The sequence below is a fragment of the Bufo bufo genome, chromosome 1 (genome assembly GCF_905171765.1).
Source record: "Bufo bufo chromosome 1, aBufBuf1.1, whole genome shotgun sequence".
NCBI lineage: Eukaryota > Metazoa > Chordata > Amphibia > Anura > Bufonidae > Bufo > Bufo bufo.
Window position 1 is genome coordinate 183082103 of NC_053389.1, and position 14192 is coordinate 183096294.

The following is a 14192-nucleotide window of genomic DNA, read 5'->3' on the forward strand; positions in this document are numbered from 1 at the left end:
CTTCCACCCTACACCAGGTACACGCAGGATACTCCCTTTTCTTTGACTTGCCTGTTTACCTTGTTAGCTTCATTTCAAACTGAGAATTAGTGGTACTGGATGAATATGCCGAAACACATATATCAGAGCTCCAGGCTAAAGAAAAAAAATCCCTTGGACACGTCTCACTCCCAAATTCAGAAGACAGATTATATTTTTTGGGTTGACAAACTAGACATTGGACTGACGATTGGCAGCTTCTAAACTGGACTGTGGACTGACTGCAGGGTTTTCACCAGACTGTGTACTCACCAGCGACAGTAATTATACTACACTAGACTGTGGACTGATTGACCTTAGAAACAATGTGCTGTATGTTCTACCTTCCTGCCCCCACTAGAGGGAGCTTGCAGCATACTGTAATGCATAGAACTCCATGATAACACAGTATACAGTAAGCTCCCATGCTCCCTCTTGTGGTGGCTGTGGGGAGCACTATTTTAATTAATGTCTATGTAGCAAGACTATAGGCTAAAAATAATACTCCTTTAGCTCCTATCTCTAAACATTTAGGAGCCAAATTTTACTTTTGTCACCCTCTGGAGATCTACGTTTGGACAAAATGGATTACAAATAGAAACATTTAAGAGAAAAAAAATTGGGGTCTGCACATGGACCGTTAGGGCCTTACATCTCCAAAATGGTAAATACAGGTGACATATTGTCAGTGCAGGCAATATAACACCCTCCTGTCTACATTTCACAGGAATGTTTTCTCCAGTCCACTATACTTTCTGTAGCTGGAAGGAAAGGAATTTTTACAATGATTTGCCCAAATTCTTGGTTCTTAAAGGGGTTGTCTCATCGCACTGTTACTAAGACGAGATGAGACACAGTCCAGACCACAAACCGGCCGGGAAACCATGGCGCGCGATGTTTCAGTAGCTCCCATTGCTGTGCATTCCGAGCTAGGGAAACAGCGCAGCTTGCTGTACTATACTGCTTCTGTAGTTCCCATTCACTGCAATGTAAGCTACTGAAACAGCCAGCATCGGCGCGTGCCACTGTTACCCGGCCGACTGGTGATCAAGACTATGTCTCATATCGCCTTAGTAACGGCGAGATAAGACAACCCCTCTAAGGCTACTTTCACACTAGCGTTCGGGTGTCCGCTTGTGAGCTCCGTTTGAAGGCTCTCACAAGCGCCCCCCAACGGATCCGTAGAGCCCTAATGCATTCTGAGTGGATGCGGATCCGCTCAGAATGCATCAGTCTGGCAGCGTTCAGCCTCCGCTCCGCTCAGCAAGTGGACACCCGAACGCTGCTCGCAGCGTTCGGGTGTCCGCCTGGCCGTGCGGAGGCAAACGGATCCGTCCAGACTTACAATGTAAATCAATGGGGACGGATCCGTTTGAAGATGACCGGATCCGTCCCCCATTGACTTTCAATGTAAAGTCTGGACGGATCCGTCTGAAGCTACTTTCACACTTAGAATTTTTTCTACAATATAATGCAGACGGACCCGCTCTGAACGCTAGTGTGAAAGTAGCCAAAGGGCTCTTTCACACTTGCGTTCTTGTCTTCCGGCATAGAGTTCCGTCGTCGGGGCTCTATGCCGGAAGAATCCTGATCAGGATTATCCTAATGCATTCTGAATGGAGAGAAATCCGTTCAGGATGCATCAGGATGTCTTCAGTTCCGGAACGGAACGTTTTTTGGCCGGAGAAAATACCGCAGCATGCTGCGCTTTTTGCTCCGGCCAAAAATCCGGAACACTTGCCGCAATGCCGGATCCGGAATTAATGCCCATTGAAAGGCATTGATCCGGATCCGGCCTTAAGCTAAACGTCGTTTCGGCGCATTGCCGGAGCCGACATTTAGCTTTTTCAGAGTGGTTACCATGGCTGCCGGGACGCTAAAGTCCTGGCAGCCATGGTAAAGTGTAGCGGGGAGCGGGGGAGCAGCATACTTACCGTCCGTGCGGCTCCCCGGGCGCTCCAGAGTGACGTCAGGGCGCCCCAAGCGCATGGATCATGTGATCACATGGATCACGTCATCCATGCGCATGGGGCGCTCTGACGTCATTCTGGAGCGCCCGGGGAGCCGCACGGACGGTAAGTATACCGCTCCCCCGCTCCCCACTACTACTATGGCAACCAGGACTTTAATAGCGTCCTGGGTGCCATAGTAACACTGAACGCATTTGGAAGACGGTTCCGTCTTCAAATGCTTTCAGTACACTTGCGTTTTTCCGGATCCGGCGTGTAATTCCGGCAAGTGGAGTACACGCCGGATCCGGACAACGCAAGTGTGAAAGAGGCCTAAGACAGAATATCTGATGAATATATTCTGACAATCTACATATTTTTTTCTAGCAAGGTAGTACCATGTACACCTGGACCTCCATGTGGCACCGTGATGTGAGTCAGCTGGCTGTGCACCACCCAAAGTTGGATTCTTGGATTTAGTCCTACTTCAAAGCAAGTAAGTACTTGGATCTAGGACTAATACATTTCATGTGTCAAAATATCGAATCTAACAGCACCATGATAGTGCTGACAGGTTTTTCTTGTATGAGAAACCGTGGGGTCATTCATCAAACTGGTGTAAAGTAGAACTGGCTTAGTTGCCCACAGCAACCAATCAGATCCCACTTTTCCTTTTGGACAGCTCCTCTATGTTTATGCTTTCTTCCAAAAACAGTGCCACATCTATCCACAGGTGGTGTGTGGTATTACAGATCAGCACCACATTCACTTTGGCACATAAAATGACAACTGTTAGTAAAAGAAAATGTATATTGTGGCAAAAATGGCGACAAAACTTCAATGTGCTATGTAAGGCTACTTTCACACTGGCGTTTTGGCTTTCCGTTTCTGAGATCCGTTCAGGGCTCTCACAAGCGGTCCGAAACGGATCAGTTTTGCCCTAATGCATTCTGAATGAAAAAGGATCCGCTCAGACTGCATCAGTTTGCCTCCGTTCAGTCACCATTCTGCTCTCGAGGCGGACACCAAAACGTTGCCTGCAGCGTTTTGCTGTCCGCTTGACGAAACTGAGCCAAATGGTCGATGGGGACGGATCCATTTTTTCTGACACAATAGAAAACGGAACCGTCTCCTATTGACTTTCAATAGAGTTCATGACGGATCCGTCTTGGCTATGTTACAGATAATACAAACGGATCCGTTCCTTCCTAAACATGCCTGCAGCCAAAGGGTGGCCGGTCAAAGATATGTGTTAGTTTAGGAGGTTTGGTCTGGGGTCTGTACTTGGGGGGGTATGCATTCCCCCAACCGTGCTGTTAATCATAGCACATGGTCGTTGTTGGATGTGACCTATGGTTGTGGTACAGGTAAATACTGGAATGAATGCAGTGCTCCCACAAGTGCGGGGTTCCAGGAGTCCGACCTCTACTGATCTGATATTGATGACCTATCCTGAAGATCGTGTTGGATATTTCACACTATTATAATGTTTTTTTTTTCAAATCAGATCATTTTTATTATTATTTTCATATAAAATAGGCATACATTTGGGATACAAATATGAACATCAAGAAAGTGCAGAAGCTTAAATCCAGCTTCGGTATCAGATCATGCATAGAATGAAAAGATAATAAGAAATGACATTTGTATGCTCACATGTAAGAGACGAAAAAAAAAAAAAAAGACCAAACAATTCACCCCCCCACCCCCTCTTGAACCGCACCCAGCTAGGTGTGAAATGTATATCGTTATCATTCTCTTAACTAAGGCTAGGTCTACACGACGACATTTGTCGCGCGACAGATAGGGCACAACTACACTGCAACATTTGTAGCGCAAATTTTTGTTGCACTAATGTCGCGGGACAATTTTTATAATGGCAGTCTATGGTGTCACACTGCAACATGCAACATCTCGAATGGATTTTCTGCGACTGTTGCGTCGCAGTCGCAGCATGTTGCATGTTGCAGTGCGACACCATAGACTGCCATTATAAAAATTGTCCCACGACATTAGTGCAACAAAATGTCGCGCGACAAATGTCGTCGTGTAGACGTAGCCTTATAGTACCACTATTCATATCAATAAAGATATTTTGCTGAAAAGCCATATTGTGTCATAAGTTTCTTATCTTAAAGTGTTACTCCTCATATTTACCATCAGAAGATGCCTGGATGGCAGCCCTGGCGTTGTCATCCACAAACCCCAGATAGATTCGAATTTCTTGAGTGTACCTCTCTTGGTATATATACCCTTCTCCATCTCTATTAGCGTATTCATGTGGGTGATACATTCCTGTCTGGTTGGCACTTCAGTGCTTATCCAGTATTTTGCAATCAGTTTCCTAGCATTATACAGAAGTCTGCCAATACCTATTGCTACGCCCTCCACCAAGTCGTCTTGTAGGAGGGTCAGTCTGAATTCTGATACTATATACCTCATAGATGATATCTAAGACATCCCGCCAAAAGGGGCCCAGAGCTGTACATTCCCAGGGGCATTACATTTGGGGCATTGAGAAGTGCCTCGCAGTCCCACCTTGTGCAGGAACATGGGTGTCCTGTACACTCTATGTATTAAGTATAAGGCCCTCAATGGGTCAGTTGAAAACTCGGCTAATGTACCGTTTGCCATCCGTGGTTCCAGTCCGTCAAAAAAATATAACCTGTCCTATTATTTTCGCGGAAAACGGTTTGCGGACCCATTCAAGTCAATGGGACCGCTGAAAAACGCTGAGGCACACAAGATTGTCATCCGCGTCCGTTTTTTTCCTATCATTTGACTGGCAAACCTGTCTTAGACTTTTTTTTACTTTCCTTTATGTCTGGTGGTCCTCCAAAAATAAAGGAAGACACACGGAAACAAAAACGGAAACGGATCACGGAACAACGGAACCCCATTTTGCGGAACGGAACACAACAACGGTCGGGTGCATGAGGCCTAACTGTGAAAGCCTTTGAGGTTCACATAATGACAACATAGGACCTCTTTCCAGCACTTCCGTCCATTGTAAGTCCATCAAAGGCCCCACATCTGCACTCCATTTATCCTTGACCTTTAGTGGGAAGCGGTCATGATAAAATGACAGCAGGGTTTTATAAAAGGTGGAGATAACCCCCTTAGTATCCCCTCCCTTCCTGATCTGGTCCGCTATGAGAGATGCCTTTATAGCGAGGTCAGTCACCTTCCCCCGTACCGCGAGGGCATGGCGCAGTTGGAGGTATTGATAAAAATTGGAATTAGCAATGTTAAATTCCTCTTTTAATTGTTCAAAACTCTTAAAGGTTCCGTTAGTATATAACTGCGACAGCCAAAGTACGCCTTTTTCTTTCCATGTCCACCTGTTTGTATTATCTGTAACATAGCGAAAACGGATCCGTCTTGAACACCATTGAAAGTCAATGGAGGGGCGGATCTGTTTTCTATTGTGCCAGATTGTGTCAGTGAAAACGGATCCATTGACTTACATTGTGTGTCAGGACGGATCAGTTTGCCTCCGCATCATCAGGCGTACACCAAAACGCTGGTGACCGCCTCCAGAGCAGAATGGAGACGGATCGGAGGCAAACTGATGCATTCTGAGCGGATCCTTTTCCATTCAGAATGCATTAGGGCAAAACTGATCCGTTTTGGACCGCTTGTGATAGCCCTGAACGGATCTCACAAACGGAAACCAAAACGAAAGTAGCCTTAGGGGGCATTCATCCCCCCGTAGCTGCAAAATATTGATGCAGTCTATCTGGGCCCCACTGAAAAAATTTGCAGGCCCCATTGAAAAAACGCCTCTTCTTGTCCACAAAACGGACCAGAATAGGACACATTCTATAATTTGTGGTTCAGCATGGAGAAACGTCCAGTCTTATTTATATCACATAATATCGATTGGTTTGATAATTTATTAGTTTTATCTTTATAATCAGTAAATAAAGTTCACAAAAGGTGTAACAATATTATTATTTTCCTTTTTTTTGTTGCAATATAATAAGCCCATATTTCTGCCCTAACATCCCCTTTCCCTAATTGAGCCGAAGGATAAGAGGGGGAGAGGTTAGACTTGATACCGTATTTTTCGCCCCATAAGACGCACTCCCCCCCCCCCCCCAAAGTGGGGGGGAAATGCCCCTGCTTCTTATAGGGCGAATGCTGCCATTTTACATCGCAGTCTCTTCACTGTTTCCTGCTCGCCATCGACATTTCAGCGACTAGGTCATTGGTATGGGCAGGGGTGTAACTATCGGGGAAGCAGGGGAAGCGGCTGCTTCAGGGCCCTGACCCAGAAGGGGCCCATCCAGGAGGAGGAGGACTAAAGGATTTTGTCAGGGCCCCCTCAACAGTATCACACAATGAAATTATATACAGTGACAGTATAGACAGTTATATAAAATGGATGGAACAGCCACAGGAATGGGGGCAGCATGAAAGGAAGGGGTTGCGAAAAAATTACTGGGGGAGTGGGGCCCTATTCAAAAATTTGCTGTGGGGCCCAGTCATTTCTAGCTACGCCACTGGGTATGGGGTACTGGACAACCTCTGTAATAATATCAGACACAGATATAGTAGCATATCAGTGTTCTGTTCATACGTAGTACATACATTAGGAAAGCAGAACAGATTATTAAACTTGGCCTCATTGGATTACTTATAAGGTCGTGCAAGCCACTTTAAGGCAATTAGCTTCTGCCAAGAAAAGAAGACGTCTCAAAAATTCTTGCGTAACCAAGACTTGTGCTGATAATAAAAAAAAAACCACAAATATCATTTGGAAGTAATTACAGATTTCAGTATCTGGAGACTGGAGCAAAGTGCAGTGTTTAAAGGGAATCTCCCTGATTTTTATCTACAGTAATACATGAGTAGCAGTGCAGATAAGGAGTCCAGATCACTATATTTTTTTTCCTACTGCCCCCTGTTCCTCTGCTCTAAACGTTCAGGCCTCTTTCACACGGGCGTTGCAGGAAAAGGTGCGGGTGCGTTGCGGGAACATGCACGATTTTTCTGCGCGAGTGCAAAACATTGTAATGCGTTTTGCACGCGCATGAGAAAAATCGGCATGTTTGGTACCTAAACCCGGACTTCTTCACAGAAGTTCGGGCTTGGGATCGGTGTTCTGTAGATTGTATTATTTTCCCTTATAACATAGTAATAAGGGAAAATAATAGCATTCTGAATACAGAATGCATAGTAAAATAGGGCTGGAGGGGTTAGAAAAAAATAAAAAATGATTTAACTTAGCTTAGGCTACTTTCACACTAGCGTCGGGGCTCCGCTTGTCAGCTCCGTTTGAAGGGGCTCACAAGCGGCCCTGAACGCATCCGTCCAGCCCTAATGCATTCTGAGTGGACGCGGATCCGCTCAGAATGCATCAGTCTGGCAGCGTTCAGCCTCCGCTCAGCAAGCGGACACCTGAACGCTGCTTGCAGCGTTCGGGTGTCCGCCTGGCCGTGCGGAGGCAAACGGATCCGTCCAGACTTACAATGTAAGTCAATGGGGACGGATCCGTTTGAAGTTGACACCATATGGCTCAATCTTCAAACGGATCCGTCCCCCATTGACTTTCAATGAAAAGTCTGGACGGATCCGTCTGAACAACTTTCAGACTTAGAATTTTTTCTAAACTATAATGCAGACAGATCCGTTCTGAACGGATGCAAACGTCTGCATTATAGGAGAGGATCCGTCTGTGCAGACACCAGACGGATCCTCTCTGAACGCTAGTCTGAAGGTAGCCTTAATCCACTTGATCGCGCAGCCGGCTTCTTTTCTGTCTTCTTCTTTGCTGTGTGCAGGAAAAGGACCTGTGGTGACGTCACTCCGGTCATCACATGGTCCGTCACATGACATTTTACCATGGTGATGGATCATGTGATGACCGGAGTGACGTCACCACAGGTCCTTTTCCTGCACACAGCAAAGAAGAAGACAGAAGAGAAGCCGGCTGCGCGATCAAGTGGATTAAGGTGAGTTAAATTACTTTTTTTTTTAAATGTAACCCCTTCAGCGCTATTGTACTATGTATTCTGTATTCAGAATGCTATTATTTTCCCTTATAACCATGTTATAAGGGAAAATAATAATGATCGGGTTTCCTAGCAACCGTGCCTGAAAATCGCACCGCATCCGCACTTTCACTTTTATGGGGCATGCGTTGCGTGGAAAACGCACAATATAGAGCATGCGTGAAAATCGTGAAAATCACCGCTCATGTGCACAGCTCCATAGAAATGAATGGGTCGGGATTCAGTGCGGGTGCAATGCGTTCACATCACGCATTGCACCCGCGCGGAATACTCGCCCGTGTGAAAGGGGCCTCAGAGCTGCACTGAAATACATTGTCAGGACTGCCGTGCATGCGCACATGAGTCCTCCCCAGGGCCAGCCTTTGGGGTGTGCGAGCTGTGCGGCCGCACAGGGCGCCATTGCAAAAGGCAACGGTCTCTTACAGCAGGCCGGCCCGAGATTGTGTGAGGCGAGCCTGGCGAGCTGAGCTGCTGCAGCTGCCAGGTCAGGTTCCGGAGTGTGGAGGAGGAGCTTAGGGGCGCAGGCGCAGGCGCAGCGTCCAAGTGCTGCGCCTTCACAGAGAGCCGCAGAAGGATCCGCTCAATGTGTGAGGGCGGCGGCCGGTGCTCTGCAGACAGGGAGGGGGCAGGGTCTAGTTAAGGTGCATGGGACTGGATAAGGGTGACAGACACTGGGTAGGATTAAGGGGGGGGCAGGGGACTGGATAAGGGTGACACTGGGTATGATTAGGGGGCAGGGGACTGGCTATGGGTGACACTGGGTATGAATAAGGGGGGCAGGGGACTGGGTAAGGGTGACAGGGTATGATTAAGGGGGGCAGGGGACTGGCTCTGGGTGACACGGTACGATTAAGGGGGGCAGGGGACTGGGTATGAGTGACAGGGTATGATTTAAGGAGAGCATGGGTCTGATGAAGGGGTGCAAAGGGTTGATGAAGGGGTTGATCTATACCTGCAGTACAGGGTTTTATGTATTATTCAGTTGATCGCTAGGTGGTATCTAGTGCAGCCCTATGTTATTTGGTATTTTGTTTATCTATGCTTTATTTGGCGCAAATGTTGGCGTACTACATTTAGGAAATTCATATTATTTGTACACTGCTGCTGCGAATCTTGCATTTCTTTTGTATCTATACTTAAAAGGGCCTCTCTTTTAAATATAATTTTTTTTTATTGTATCATGTAGCAGCATTATGGGTCCCAATGGGGGGGCGCCACAAGATTAGCTCGCACAGGGCGCCTGAACACCTAAGGCCAGCCCTGGTCCTCTCCATTATGTTAGCATGGCACAGGATAGCAGTCCGGACTGTGTATTTCAGCGCAGCGTTCAGTGCAGACGGCAGGGGTGCAGGGGCAGTAGGAAAATAAAAAATGAGAATCTAGACTAGTTCTCAATTTGGCAAAGAGATTCACTTCATGGCGAATTACTTTATCATGAAGGGAATTTCTTTGTGATTAGCGGGTGCAATGATGGGGAACGGCGTCACTTGCTGTCATTGAACCCCTCAGATGGCGCATTCATCGCTGATCGCGGCATCTGAGATGACCATTGAGGGCTGTCAGGGGTTAATCTCACCTTACCAAATACTCACCTTATCCATTTGATTGTGAAGAGCCCGCTGCGGCGATCTTGCTTGAAGATCCAGGGCGAAATCTCACACGTGCGTGATGATGTCATCACGCTGGTCGGCGTGTTGATATTATACGTCACTGAGCATGAGATTTCACACAGGGTCTTCAAACAAGGTGGCCGCAGAGGACTCTTTAAGCGCAAATGGATGAGGTATCGTAAGTATGATTTTTTTTTTTTGCTTTACCACCATTTTAGGGAAAATTGATTCGTTACTACGAAGCACAAGTAAATTCGGCTTTGCGGCAAATATAATTTTCCCTGAAATTCAGATCGAAGTCCACTTTGTGAACTTCGATTCGCTTGACACTTATTACCTCAGATAATAGTCCAAGATTGTGGTGACTAATTCTCTTTAACCCCTTCAGCTCCCTGCCATTTTTCATTTTAGTTTTTTACTCCCTATCTTCCCAGGGCCATAATTTATAGATTTTTCTGTTCTCATAGCCGTATGAGGGCTTGTTTTTTGCAGAACAAGTGTTCTATTGGCACCATTTAATATTGCAGATGATGTAGTGGAAAGCTAGAAAAAAAAATTCAAATGGAGTGGAATTGGGAGAAAAATGCAATTCTGGCACAGTTTTATCGGTTTTGTTTTTACGGCATTCTCTATGGGGTAAAACTGACCTGTTACCTTATGATATCACATTTATTAGCAATTTTTTTTGTGGGGCGATCAGACCAGTAGTTTTTATTGATACCATATTGATACCATTTTTAATGATGTGTGCAGGTACAGTAGAGGACAGATAGCAGAGAAAAAAAAGACAAATTTTATGTTCACATGTTATAAAATTACGTGCTGCATAACATCTGCAGTGTAATCATTACAGATGACAACTACTAAACAGATATGTTACTTTATTCGCATATCATGCCAAACATGAGCAAGGCACTATGCGGTCAGTATGCCGGTACTACATCTGTTTTGGACTGTATTGCTTCGGGTGAGTTGGACTAAACCCGATAGGAGTCGAGCACCTACGTCTACTGCTAACCCTGGAATACTGCTCATTACCTGCATGTGTTAATATTTAAAGGGTAACTGTCATGTTTTCATCAAAAAATCAATTTTAGCATATGTCACTGCTGCAGCAGCATTATGCATAAAACAATATTTTGTTTCTTCATATAGCACTGTTTTGAGTTTTTCCCCCTAGTTATTTACGGCTGTTTAAACATTTACAATATGAGGATCTTCTCAAGATGGCTCCTCTGCCAGTTCTCTGAGGCCAAAACTGCTTTCCCTCACTTCTCATACACACTTGCTGTAGCCAGCAGCTCCCTGCCAGCCAATGAGATTGGATTACTGAGAGACACGCCTCTTCACTCTGAAGCCTAATGCAGGCATGCAGTGTGAAGGACCGCCCCTCTGTCTTCCGGTCTTCTTAGCCAGAGACAGATGAGCCCTAGCAACGGTCTTTTAAGGGAGCAGTGAAAGGGACAGGAGACATTAATGAAAGCTGTTATTATAAGGTAATTACAGATCTTTTGACAATCATTGACAGACTAACTCAGGTATACATGCCTAGCTCTAATAAACTAGCAAATAAAAAAAAATATGACACTTACACTTGATGGCAAAGGCATACCGCCCAACTCAAAGAAGGACAATACAGCGGGCCTGTGTATCGCACTGTGGCAATTTCTTTAATACTAAGCTACGTCTTTATTTCCATCTAGTGCATATCTATACACGCCCAATTATGCCCAGTCCCCTTGAAATGTCTCAACAAGGTAATTCCCCCTTAGTGCCCCCTCACAGTAGTTATGCCCCCTTAGTAGGGCTGCAGTAAATGATTATTTCAGTAATCGAGTATTCTATCGATTATTTTTTACGATTAATTGAGTAATCTAATACCAAAAAATGAATTAATAGACTGTTTTCCTTTATAAAAACTCAGACCCCCTGCCATCAGTCCCCAACACCCTTCGTTCCCCCCTATGCGATCAGCCCAAGTGCATCAGTTCCCCCAGTGCCATCAGCTCCACTATCCCCCACCCCAGTGCCATCAGCTCCGTTCCCCCAGTGCCTTCAGCTCTCCCCCACCCCAGTGCCTTCAGCTCCACTCCCCCAGTGCCATCAGTCCCTCCATGCCATCCATTGTCATGTCACCCACTCCCCCAGTGCCATCAGATCAGCCCCTCCATGTCCCCCAGTGCCATCAGATCAGCCCCTCCATGTCCCCCAGTGCCATCAGATCAGCCCCTTCATGTCCCCCAGTGCCATCAGATCAGCCCCTCCATGTCCACCAGTGCCATCAGATCAGCCCCTCCATGTCCCCCAGTGCCATCAGATCAGCCCCTCCATGTCCCCCAGTGCCATCAGATCAGACCCTCTATGCCCCCCACTCCCCCAGTGCCATCAGATCAGCCCCTCCATGTCCCCCACTCCCCCAGTGCCATCAGATCAGCCCCTCCATGTCCCCCAGTGCCATCAGATCAGACCCTCTATGCCCCCCACTCCCCCAGTGCCATCAGATCAGCCCCTCCATGTCCCCCACTCCCCCAGTGCCATCAAATCAGCCCCTCCATGTCCCCCACTGCCATCAGATCAGCCCCTCCATATCCCCCACTGCCATCAGATCAGCCCCTCCATGTCCCCCACTGCCATCAGCTCAGCCCTTCCATGTCCCGCACTGCCATCAGATCAGCCCTTCCATGTCCACAGGGCCATCAGATTAGCCCCTCCATGTCCCCCAGTGCCATCAGATCAGACCCTCTATGCCCCCCACTCTCCCAGTGCCATCAGATCAGCCCCTCCATGTCCCCAGGGCCATCAGATCAGCCCCTCCATGTCCCCCATTGCCATCAGATCAGCCCCTCCATGTCCCCCAGTGCCATCAGATCAGACCCTCTATGCCCCCCACTCCCCCAGTGCCATCAGATCAGCCCCTCCATGTCCCCAGGGCCATCAGATCAGCCCCTCCTTGTCCCCCAGTGCCATTAAAGGGATTCTGTCACCTCTCATAACACAAATTCAGATTTTAAACCAGTCATGCTCCACAGCTTACCTTGAATCGGCTGTGCGGTTCTATATTGTAATCCGTCCAGCAGTTTTGCAGAAAAACGACTTTTATAATTATGCAAATTAACCCTGAAAGTGCCCAGAGGGGCGTTATGTTCCCCTTTGTGTGCCCAGTAACGCCCCTCTTACAGTGCCCAAAACGCCTTCCTCCAGAATCCCTAACCGCCCACAGCGTCTCATCCCTCTCCTCCCCCTCCCTGACGGCCGAGCGAAGTCTCGCGCAGACGCAGTACCCACTGAGGGCTGCGCCAATGCGATTTGCAGGAGACTGAGGGCAGGAGCTTCATCGTCGTCACTGGGCATGCGCCGAGCCCAGGGACGTCCGATGCTCGCTCTTCGCTCAGTCTCCTGCAAATCGGAGAAAGGGAGGGGGAGGAGAGGCATGAGACGCTGTGGGCGGTTAGGGATTCTGGAGGAAGGCGTTTTGGGCACTGTAAGAGGGGCGTTACTGGGCACACAAAGGGGAACATAACCCCCTCTGGGCACCTTCAGGGTTAATTTGCATAATTATAAAAGTCGTTTTTCTGCAAAACTGCTGGACGGATTACAATATAGAACCGCACAGCCGATTCAAGGTAAGCTGTGGAGCATGACTGGTTTAAAATCTGAATTTGTGTTATGAGAGGTGACAGAATCCCTTTAAGTGGGAGAACTTGCACAATTGGTGGCTGACTAAATACTTTTTCCCCCCACTGTACATAACCCTTGTTCATAGTAAATCATATTATTCAACATATTTTTCCAAACCACAATTTAGGGAATGCTAGTAGATATCCACAGCTTAGGAATCTGCATCCTGGCACACATCAAGTCTCTCACAATAGCACCAGATATGCACTTTGGAACCATAAGAGATGTAGTATCTGCTAATATACAAATAGCATGTCAAAGTAACACTGTTATCTGATAAGACGCGCTGAGTATTAACCCCTTGGGGTCGAGGCCTATTTTCATTTTTGCATTTTGGATTTTTCCTCCCCTTGTTCCAATAACCATAACTTTTATTCTTCCGTTCACATAGCTCAGGGGTGGCCAACCCGCGGCTCCTTTCACCTTCATTTGTGGCTCGCTCTGCAGCGCTCTGCCTACATCAGTGTCGGATTATAATTGGGGCGTTTGGGTCGGCAGCCCCGGGCCCAGGGTGAGTGAAGGGTCCATGCCGATTTGCCATCCCAAACGCCCCATTTTGCGCCACCAGTAACATATAGAAAATTAATAATCTGCAGCAGCAGCGCTTCACTTCGGCGCTGCCTGCTGCAGACAGTAACAGCTGGCCCGGGTCAGCTAAATGTGCAAAAAGGCCAATACTTACCAACCTTTAGGTTGGTAATATCAGGGCATCCTAAACCCTGCCCCTGGGAACGCCTGGACTCTGACTGGAAACACCCACTGATAGGCAGAGTAATTGTCAGCTCCGCTGATTGTTGGCCTGGGACAGTCTGAATTTGCTGGGACTGTCTTTAAAAATGAAGGACAGTCCCTGCAATTTCGGGACAGTTGACAATTATGAAGACCATAATATGAAATCCATGCCATGACTAACAATTTAT

General features: G+C 47.1%; 1 protein-coding gene across 7 annotated transcripts in view; it reads left to right on the plus strand.

Moving 5' to 3' along the window:
• FLT3LG (fms related receptor tyrosine kinase 3 ligand) overlaps positions 1-14192 on the plus strand; it is a 222231-nt gene that overhangs the window by 9566 nt on the left and 198473 nt on the right. For all 7 annotated transcript variants that reach the window (XM_040433060.1, XM_040433072.1, XM_040433087.1 and 4 more), the window contains exon 2: positions 2355-2463. The gene's annotated coding sequence lies outside the window, so the exon portion shown is untranslated. The remainder of the gene's footprint in view (positions 1-2354; positions 2464-14192) is intronic.